The 9,436-nt window shown below is 37.9% G+C and overlaps 1 long non-coding RNA gene across 5 annotated transcripts in view; it reads left to right on the forward strand.

Moving 5' to 3' along the window:
• LOC310889204 overlaps window positions 1-8,360 on the forward strand; it is a 130,086-nt gene extending 121,726 nt beyond the window's left edge. For all 5 annotated transcript variants that reach the window (XR_014576450.1, XR_014576451.1, XR_014576452.1 and 2 more), the window contains exons 5-6: window positions 6,234-6,345; window positions 6,586-8,360. This is a non-coding gene — a long non-coding RNA (uncharacterized lncRNA). The remainder of the gene's footprint in view (window positions 1-6,233; window positions 6,346-6,585) is intronic.
• The last annotated feature ends 1,076 nt before the right edge of the window (window positions 8,361-9,436 follow it).

The raw sequence follows: 9,436 nt of genomic DNA on the forward strand, positions 1-9,436 counted from the left end.
TACATTACAAAAATATTGATTTTATCTGTGTTCCAAGCAAAAATTGGCAGATGTTGGTCCAATAACATATCTAACAGCTAAAGAATTTTAACAGTCTACTTCCTTCTTTTTACCTCTGTACAGTAGTTCCATCTTTGTATATTAATCATTGTGTATATATCTCTACATAGTATAAATTGGTTTGTGGTTAAAGGACTGGATTGAGAATCAGAATTTAGGTTTCTTATCCAATGTCTTATTTCCCTTGAAATCCTGAGCAAGTTGCACAGTGAGTTTTGGAAACAACGCATGTAGAAGCTATGAACTTTTAAGTATCAAGTTCCCATGGTAAAGGTCTGGAGAGAAGTGTTAAAGCTCTCTGTAAAGCAATGCAAAGTAAATTAGGTACTGCTAACAGATTTCAAAATAACATAACAAGCAAAACCAGGGCTGTCAGCATATCTCTTCCCAGAAACAGCCAAAACGATAAGTGAAGAGTAAAAGAGTGATACGGACCTTCGTCTACTTCATAACAAGAACCTGAAAACACACAGGTGCTGAAACAGAAGGAGAATGAGAATGGACTTTTATATTATGGCGTAGTAGTTTCAGAGCTCAGGAACTCCCCCAGGGTCTCCAGATGAAGGGACTTAAATCTTTAAATACGCTGTCATAGCCAGAGATGCTGTCCAGATTTCTTGCTGAAGCTGTGCAGCTGTTTTCAAGGTGGGAGATCTTTGTGGTGCACCAAATGCAGAGACTGGAATGACGTATCTTATTTCTGAATACTGACCATGTTTAAGTATGAAATAAATCCAGAGCTGCCTACACCTATGAAATACTCTTCTGGGCAGACACATAGATTTGATACATACACTGTGGATGTTTCAAAACTGAAAGGTTGAGACAGTGTTGCAGTTATCCAGGAAAACAAAACAAAACAAAACAAACAAACAAAAACCTGTAGTTTTGCAAATCTTTTAGGATTGTCTTGGTTAGAGCTGCCAAACTGCTGCTAAAATTGTGCTTTCAAATTCTCAGCTACTTGGAAGATACTGTCTTTTAGATTCTGAATGCCAAAAGAAAACAAAAAACAAAAAACAAAACTCAGACCGTAGATGTGTATACATCCATGATTAAAAAAATATACTTTTTAACCTTGTAATTCTCATGCATGTACTCTTATGAGGTTTGAGTTAGCAGACAAATCTGTGATCAATACATGTTCTTGGCTTTGGACCACAATTCATTTATTGCAGAGAGAGTACCACCAACAACAAAACCCCGCTTGGTAAAGAGGTCACCTAACAGTAACATTATAATAATAATAATAATAGCAATGAAGTGTTAGTGCATTAGTTGCACCTTAAATACTCTTTACACTGTAGTTGAATTAAAATAGCTAATAAAATTCAAAAGCCGTAATTTTATTGCAGTCTGCACTACTAATGTTTCTGCAGTATGTATATAAAGTAGGGATTATATTACTTGTTACTTATTAAATCCTATGAGGAATTTGCATTTTTCAAGAGCAAACCTCAAAGCACTGTCTGTTAATTAGCTTACTGTAATTGATTTTGAAATATATTGAAAACATAACCTCTTCACCTTGTGTTCAGTTGATGGTCCTGATGGTCCCTGCTCCACTGAGTGATGACTGCTGGTACTGGCAGCTGCCCAAGTACATTTGCATCTATTATGGTACCAATTAATGTGTTATACTGTTTAATAGTGATTTTTTTTTTTTTCACTATAGACAAGAAAATAAAAGCAACTGCAAGAAAATTAGCCTCAGAATGTTGTCACATATAACCTTATCACTCACTTGTCTGAGATATATTATAAAAAGATGTGTAACTTCAAGTGATATGGGTATGATATTTGTTGGGTTTGGTTAGATTAGGAACTGTTTAATACTTACCCAATCTCTTCGTGTGACAGTCAGATTTAAAAAAATATGTTATATTTTGGGAGATTTTTAATGCTTTTTGATTTTGAACAGACAGCATCTCTTGCTATCTAAACTGTCTGAGAGGAAGATAAAGTATTCTGATGCCTAAACAATCAACAATAAATAAAGAATACACTTTTGATGTATGGAAGGTTTTGGTAGCAGGGGGACTGCAGGGGTGGCCTCTGTGAGCAGAGCCCAGCAGCTGCCCCATGTCAGAGCAGAGCCAGCTCCAGCCGGCTCCAAAAGGGACCTGCTGCTGGGCAGAGCCAAGGTATTGAGTGACACTGGTTGAGCCTCTGAGAGAGCAGAAAAGGAAAAAACAAACAAGCAAACAAACTGTTGTGCAACAGCAACTGGGAGAGAGAGGTGAGAAAATGGGAGAGAACCAGCCCTCGAGAATGCAAAGTCAGTGCAGCAGAAGGGCAGGAGATGATCCAGGCAAGGAGCAGAAGTTCCCCTGCGGCCTGTGGAGAGGCCCCTGGTGGAGCAGGCTGTCCCCCTGCAGCCCATGGGTCCCACATGGAGCAGATCTCCACGCTGCAGCCCCCCCGTGGAGGAGCCCCCGGTGGAGCAGGTGGCTGTGGCCTGGAGGAGGCTGCGGCCCATGGAGAGCCCCCGCAGGAGCAGGCCCCGGGCCGGAGCTGCAGCCTGTGGAGAGGAGCCCACGCAGGAGCAGGGGGTCTGGGGGGAGCTGCCGCCCACCCGTGGGGGACCCGTGCTGGAGCAGTTTGCTCCTGGGGGATGGATGGACCCCGTGGTACGGAGCCGTGTGGGAGCAGGTCTTGAAGCAGCCCACAGCAGTTCCTGTGGGCAGCCCCCGCAGGCTCAGTTCAGGAAGGACGGCATCACATGGGAGGGACCTCATGGGGAGCAGTGGCAGAGAGTGACCATGAAGGAGTGGCAGAGATGAAGTGTTACGGACTGACTGCAGCCTCCATTCCCCTGCTCCACTGACGGTGAGAAGGTAGAAGAGGGTGGATGGGGGGGGAAGGTGTTTTTAGTTTGCTTTTAGTTCTCACTGTTGTAATCTATAAATTATATTAATTGTAGGCAATAAATTATATTAATGTCCCTATGCTGAGTCTGTTTTGCCTGTGACAATAACTGTGGAGTGATCTCCCTGTCCTTACCTCAACCTTTGAGCCCTTTTCATCTTATTTTCTCCCCCTATCCCCTTGAGGACAGGGAGTGAGAGAATGGTTGTAGTGGAGCTCTGCTGCCTTGCTGGGTAAAACCACCACAAAAACAATCAAACTTTATACAATTGGTCTGGGGTTCCTTTTTTTTTTTTTTTTTTTTTATAAAAAAAATACCTCGTTGGTTAATTATAATGTATGGACTGCCATATGTGCAAAAGAATCTCTAAAATATATGGATACATAACAACATAATTTTGCAACATCCTAAAGTTTTACAGAATTGGTCAGAACCTACTTTGCCAACATGCACAGACAGAAACTATGATGACTATTAATTGTTAAGACGTAATGGACTGATACACCTGTGTAAAAGTTTTCTCTCCGCTGAGAAATACTGTTCGCCCTGTAGTCCTTGCCTTCTTCATGTTTTTAAGTTAGAAAAAATGCATTTTTTCTCCAAAAAGATGATAAATGTGTAATGGTGAAGTGAAGAGAGAAGGATAGGAATACTTCAGGTTTCATGGAAACATGAAACAATATGTACGACAGAACAAACTAAGCTTTCAATGATTTGTTTCTTAAACCATGTGAAGAAATTGAAGTGCTAGTCTAAAACATTTTATTCTGACAAAGTGAAAAAGTCATGAACTGAATTACTGCAGCAAAAGCATCCTCCTCCTGATTCCAACATTATATTATAAAGGAAGTTTTTCCTACATGCCACATAATGACTTTTCTTTAAGGACCAGAGGCTACCTACTTCGTTCATTTATCAGATTGACCTTGGAAGTGATCATCTGATACTTATAAAAGGTTTAGTTATTATTGAGCTGTGGAAAAAAAATTGAACTTGAGTTGTTTTGGCATTCAAGCAGGTATTCCTGCTATGCGGAATTTATGATTCCATCACCTTTTTTTCAAGGGGTAATAAACTGTTCCTTAAAGGAAGAACCCAGATGAAGCATTGGTGTTTCTTCTTGGGCAGCAGAATCAGCACTGTTCTGTGTTATGCAGTATTACAGATTTTTTCTTATTCATAGAAACAAAAATTTCTAAGATACTTGAGAAAGGAAAACCAGACATTCAGTCTACTGATTTCTGAAGTCCATTAGTGGTTCAGCTGGATTTGGGATTGTTTGACAAGAAGTAAAATCTCTGTACTGTGTCTGTAAGCTATCTAATTATATGCTATTAATTCTTAGTGGTGTTGCAACTGTGTCATTTTCTTCCTTATGTTTAGATGTGTGTTACAGCTAAAGAACCTAAGCTTCCAATTGTTCAAGACTTAAACTTGTCTCTGTGGAAATTTTAGGTAGTGGAAATGAGTAGCCAAAGGTTGTGGGTTTGTTGTTTGTTTGGTCGGTTTTAATTTGTCCTGTTTGTCTCCATTGCTTGGAACAATCCTAGTTCACTAGGTTCCAGGAGCAACCACTAGCATTGTCACACAATTCCTACATCAATGCAGAATGCAAAATGCTTTTAAACAAACAACTTTGATCTTCACTGTTCCAGCATCATATTGATTTTTATTTTGGGTCAGGCAGCTCCTGATTTCAGTGAGAATCTATATGGAACTCCAGCATTAGTAGCCTAATTCTTCTTTATCTTCAAAAAAAGTATTGTAAAAATAATTTTCTGTATGAAAATGGAAATGCTGAAACATTATAGGAAAGATTGGTTTTGAAGTTTTTTTTTTTGTTTGTTTTTTTCCGTACATATTGAAAAGATGTAGACTTTATGCAACCTTCTTTTATTTTTATTTATTCTGCCTGATTTTGACATTCAGGAGATGTTTGCATGATATTAATGTTTCATTTAATGTTCATACTGTTAGGCACTGGATACCCATGTGTCCATAAGTTTCTTATCACTTCTGAATACCATACTCTCCGACAGTTACCTCTGTCTAGTGTAAGAGATATATCTTGGTTTTGCACAAGAATTGCCTCTTTCCTTGAGCTTTGTCCTATAGGGCAGGTATGTGTTTCTCTAGATGTTTAAACTCAGAGAAAAATTCTACAATAATTATTACTGTAGGTCTTAGAAAAAACTCTGGGACTAGTGACTGTATAATCAATTAAGACTTTCTCAGCTTTAAAATGATGTCTTGCTATTGGTTTGCTAGTACCTGAGTTATTTGAAAGTTTTTATACTGTTACACAGAAAAGAGACAGGTTTCTAACTTCATTTAAATAGCTAGAAAGGCACATACATGTATAATTGATATTCTCAGAATTCATAAGCTCTCCATATGTATTGAGGTATCTTGTTTACTTTTGAAAGTGTTTTTTAGCTGTACTCATCTCTCATTTCTTAGGAGAATTTAAATTATTGATTTTTTTTTTTTTTTAGAGAGACACAAACAACAACAGTACAAATTCAAATTCTCCAGCTCATTTCTGTGTCTGCTTATTGCAACAATATGTTTATATTGATTAAGCCTCTAAGACTTATGCATGATAGAAAGAAGATAATTTGGGTCCTGAAAGGGGCATAATGTCAGAAGTATCTGTGATTGTATTGAAAGCTTAACTGTGTTGTGTTTCATTTTATTTTATTCTATGTGATACCATTCAGATAGTCCTGGACTTCTGGAAATCTTGCCTTAAACATTTCTCACAACTGGTAGATGTTTGTTTGCTCTCTTTTTACTTAATAATTAAATAATATTAACATAAAAGCAGCAAGAGAAACTTAAGTATGTCTTCAATATTTTAAAAAGCTGAATAAGTAAAGGAAAAGACCTAAAAGCTGAGGCAAAGAAAGAAGTCCAAACTGTGCTGGTTAGTTGGGATTGGCTAAAAGCTATATTTGCATGTCATTTCAAAGGTGCTAATTAGGAAACATGCTCTTAGAAATATTTTCCACAACACTCCTATGATTCTAGATATTACCTTTTTGATAATGTCAAGTATATAAATTACATTGAACTCCTTGGCTGCAAAGTGAAAACAAGGTCAAGTTCAGCTTGCTTGAACTGCTTGGGACTCATGTTTAAATTATGGTCATAAATATGTGTCATAAACAGCACAACAAATGTGCTGTTTAAATTATGGTCATAAATATTTTAGATATTAAAAATCTTTCAAAGTAATATGTTTCAACAACAATAGTAATTCTGTAGATTTTAAAAATGGCTTTTTTTTGAACTGTCTCAATAGCAAAAAAATTCAGCTGGAGGAAAGCCCTTTGAAATCCTGAAACCTGCACCAGGTTCATTTCTGAAATGAATGCCAGACATTCAGAGATGTTTGACCTTTGTAAGTTCTTCTGGTAAGTATTCTTACATTCTGGGAAGCAAAGGGATATATAATTTCCATGAACACATACAAGAACAATGTTTCAGAACACTCCCTGTCCCTGTCCCTGTCCCTGTCCCTGTCCCTGTCCCTGTCCCTGTCCCTGTCCCTGTCCCTGTCCCTGTCCCTGTCCCTGTCCCTGTCCCTGTCTCTCTCTCTTCCTCTCCCTTTCCCCTCCCTTTCTTTTCAGCTAGTGACTTTGTTTCCCTTGTAGGTTCCCTTTTCAGGCTATAACAGAAGAGATGCATTGGCACATCAATGAAACAGGATGCTTGGGCAAACTTGTATTACCTCAAGATGCATCAAACACGAGTATTGACATGAGACTTCTGAGAAGTCTGCTGTTAGATTTTATCTTCAATTTCCCAGGCAGAGCTGCAGGCTGAAATTCTGACTGTATTGTAAGTCACCAGTGTAAGCTGTTGATACTTGTTGGTTATGAGGTTATTCAATGCATTCAAACTTACACGTTTACTTTAGGTGTGGTGAAACTGTATTCTCCTTTTTCCATTAATTGTACAGTACTACTGTAGAATTATATGTTTCTATGATTGCTGGAGAACATCTTCATTTGTTTACAACTTACTTGAAATGAACCTTACATTTGACTTAATCCACTCTGTAAGAATTGCTCATGCCATATTCCAACAAGAAGGAAACTGAAGACTGTGCATATTATTTATCTGGAAGGGATAAAATGCATTATCTATCAAGCTGTAACTTTTCAATCTATTTATTTATTTACTTATTTTAAGTCAAGAGGTAAGTCCACAACTGCAGGGAGAGACATCTGCATGTTGAACCTGACATACCAAGAGATCATACTGCACATTGGTAGTAGCTGAAATGACACATGATGTACCAACTAGCTTTTATGTGAAAGGTACATAGCATTGCTAAAAAGAGTTAGTGTGCATTTATCTGGAATAACATATGGCTTCAGAGCTGGATCTCACACTACTGGTTTTTGCCTCTACCTGCACCTGTGTGATCTAGCAGGAATTAGCATACAAAGAAACCTTTCAGTCCTGTTCCTATGAGGCAGTTAATAAATGCAGCTTCTCAGATTTACATGAGACCATCTGTTACCTAAGGTAAGGACAACATTTCTCCTTGAGGGACCTGTCAATCCAACTAGCTCAAGACAATTTATTATTATTATTATTATTATTATTATTATTATTATTATTATTATTAATTATTATTATTCGAACTGCTTTCTGTCACCTTTTATGATGTTTGCATTTTTCATACTTCAGGAACTATCCAGACTCACAACGAATAGAAAATCAACTTCATTCCTTCATGATCATGAAACTACAGTACTGAAAATGTTCTTTGTAATAGAGGTTTTTTTTTTTTTTTTTTTCCAAAGGGATCTTAAGTATTTGGAACCAGCCCCTCTTCCATCCGCAGGAGTAAATATTTCACAATAGACCCCTAGGCTTAACTCCAAGAATGATTCAAATGTTTTAATATGAAAAACATTAACAAATTCTTGTATGGCAGAACAGGGCCACCTGAGGATGTCTCCTAAATGAGGTTTTTATTGAACAGTTTGTTATGTGACAAGTGAGGCAGTAATTTAGATATAGAAGCCTTGAGAATATGCAGAGTTTAGTTAATGAAACTCTGTGCTTTCGTTAAAATAATTTCCCTATTGCATTTATGACTACATCTCTCACATGTATATGTGTGGCTTTTATGATGGCATTTTCAGTAAGACCTTGTATGTAGCATTGCTTTTATTATAAAAAATAAGCACACCAAAACAACATATTTATCTGTGTGCAGTTTCTAAAATATGTCTCTACACTTAGCTGTTTTTTTCCCACCTGCTGTTCAAGTGACTGGAAAAGATCAAGAGGCTGTATAGTCTGTAGAGTTCACGGAAAAGGATGAAAAATTCTCTAAAAAGAGCAAACACAATCTGTTTCAAAGTGTTCTTCACTTTCCATTTCTATAATTAGATAGCTCCATTAAAAGGGAAAGGAGGAGTGAAAAAGAAGAGAAGAGAAAGAGAAAAAGAGAAAGAGAAAGAGAAAGAGAAAGAGAAAGAGAAAGAGAAAGAGAAAGAGAAAGAGAGAAAGAGAAAGAGAAAGAGAGAAAAAGAGAAAGAAAGAGAAAGAGAAAGAGAAAGAGAAAGAGAAAGAGAAAGAGAAAGAGAAAGAGAAAGAGAAAGAGAAAGAGAAAGAGAAAGAGAAAGAAAGAGAAAGAGAAAGAGAAAGAGAGAAAGAGAGAAAGAAGAGAAGAGATTAAAGAAAGGTTTGATCAGAAGTGAAAAACAAAACAAAACAAACAAAAAAAAACACAAAAATAACATCGAGAGAAATCTTTTTACTGTCATACCTGTTGATTTAACTCTGCTATTCTCATTATGTTTAATAGGAGTTATGTAAAATATGTTCCCTTGCAAAATATTTATATATATATATTAATTATAAATTTAAATTCCACAAGTACATGGCATCAGATTCTTGAGTACACTGGTGTAAACTGAGTGTAACTTTGTTGTCTATAATGGCTTTGAACCTGTGGAATAAAGGTCTACAATACATCTTAAAACATAATGTGTTACAAAACATTAATGAACCTATCTGTTGTTTCTAAGTGATACAGAGGGGTGCAGGGAAAAGATGCTCAGTTCATGGTGCTACAGCAAATTTGGATTGAAGCAGTTTATTTGCTTATTAATGACATGTGATTAACTGATAACCAGTGACCACACGTTCCAGTCCATGGTCCATGCAGCCCGTAGCACACTCCTGTTGCTGATCCTCACAGACCAGCCCCTGTAGCCCTCTGAGCAGCCCCTGTCACCCACCCCTAGCAGTGCACTGGGGACGCATAGGTGCTGGAGCTTGGCCCTCCCAATTGCAGCTTTCCTGGGACAGGACCACTCGTGGGCTCTCTGGGACCACTTATCCCACCAGGTGCCAGCTGGGCCCCTGCTGCCCTGGGGGAGGCAGTCTGGGAACCCCAGGGGGCTTGAGGCAGCTGAGGCTGCAAGGGGGCTTGAGGTTCCAAGGTCCCTTCAATACTGCAGCTTCTCCTGCTTCTCATAG

This window comes from Anser anser (genome assembly GCF_964211835.1).
Source record: "Anser anser genome assembly, chromosome: Z".
Classification (NCBI taxonomy): Eukaryota; Metazoa; Chordata; class Aves; order Anseriformes; family Anatidae; genus Anser; species Anser anser.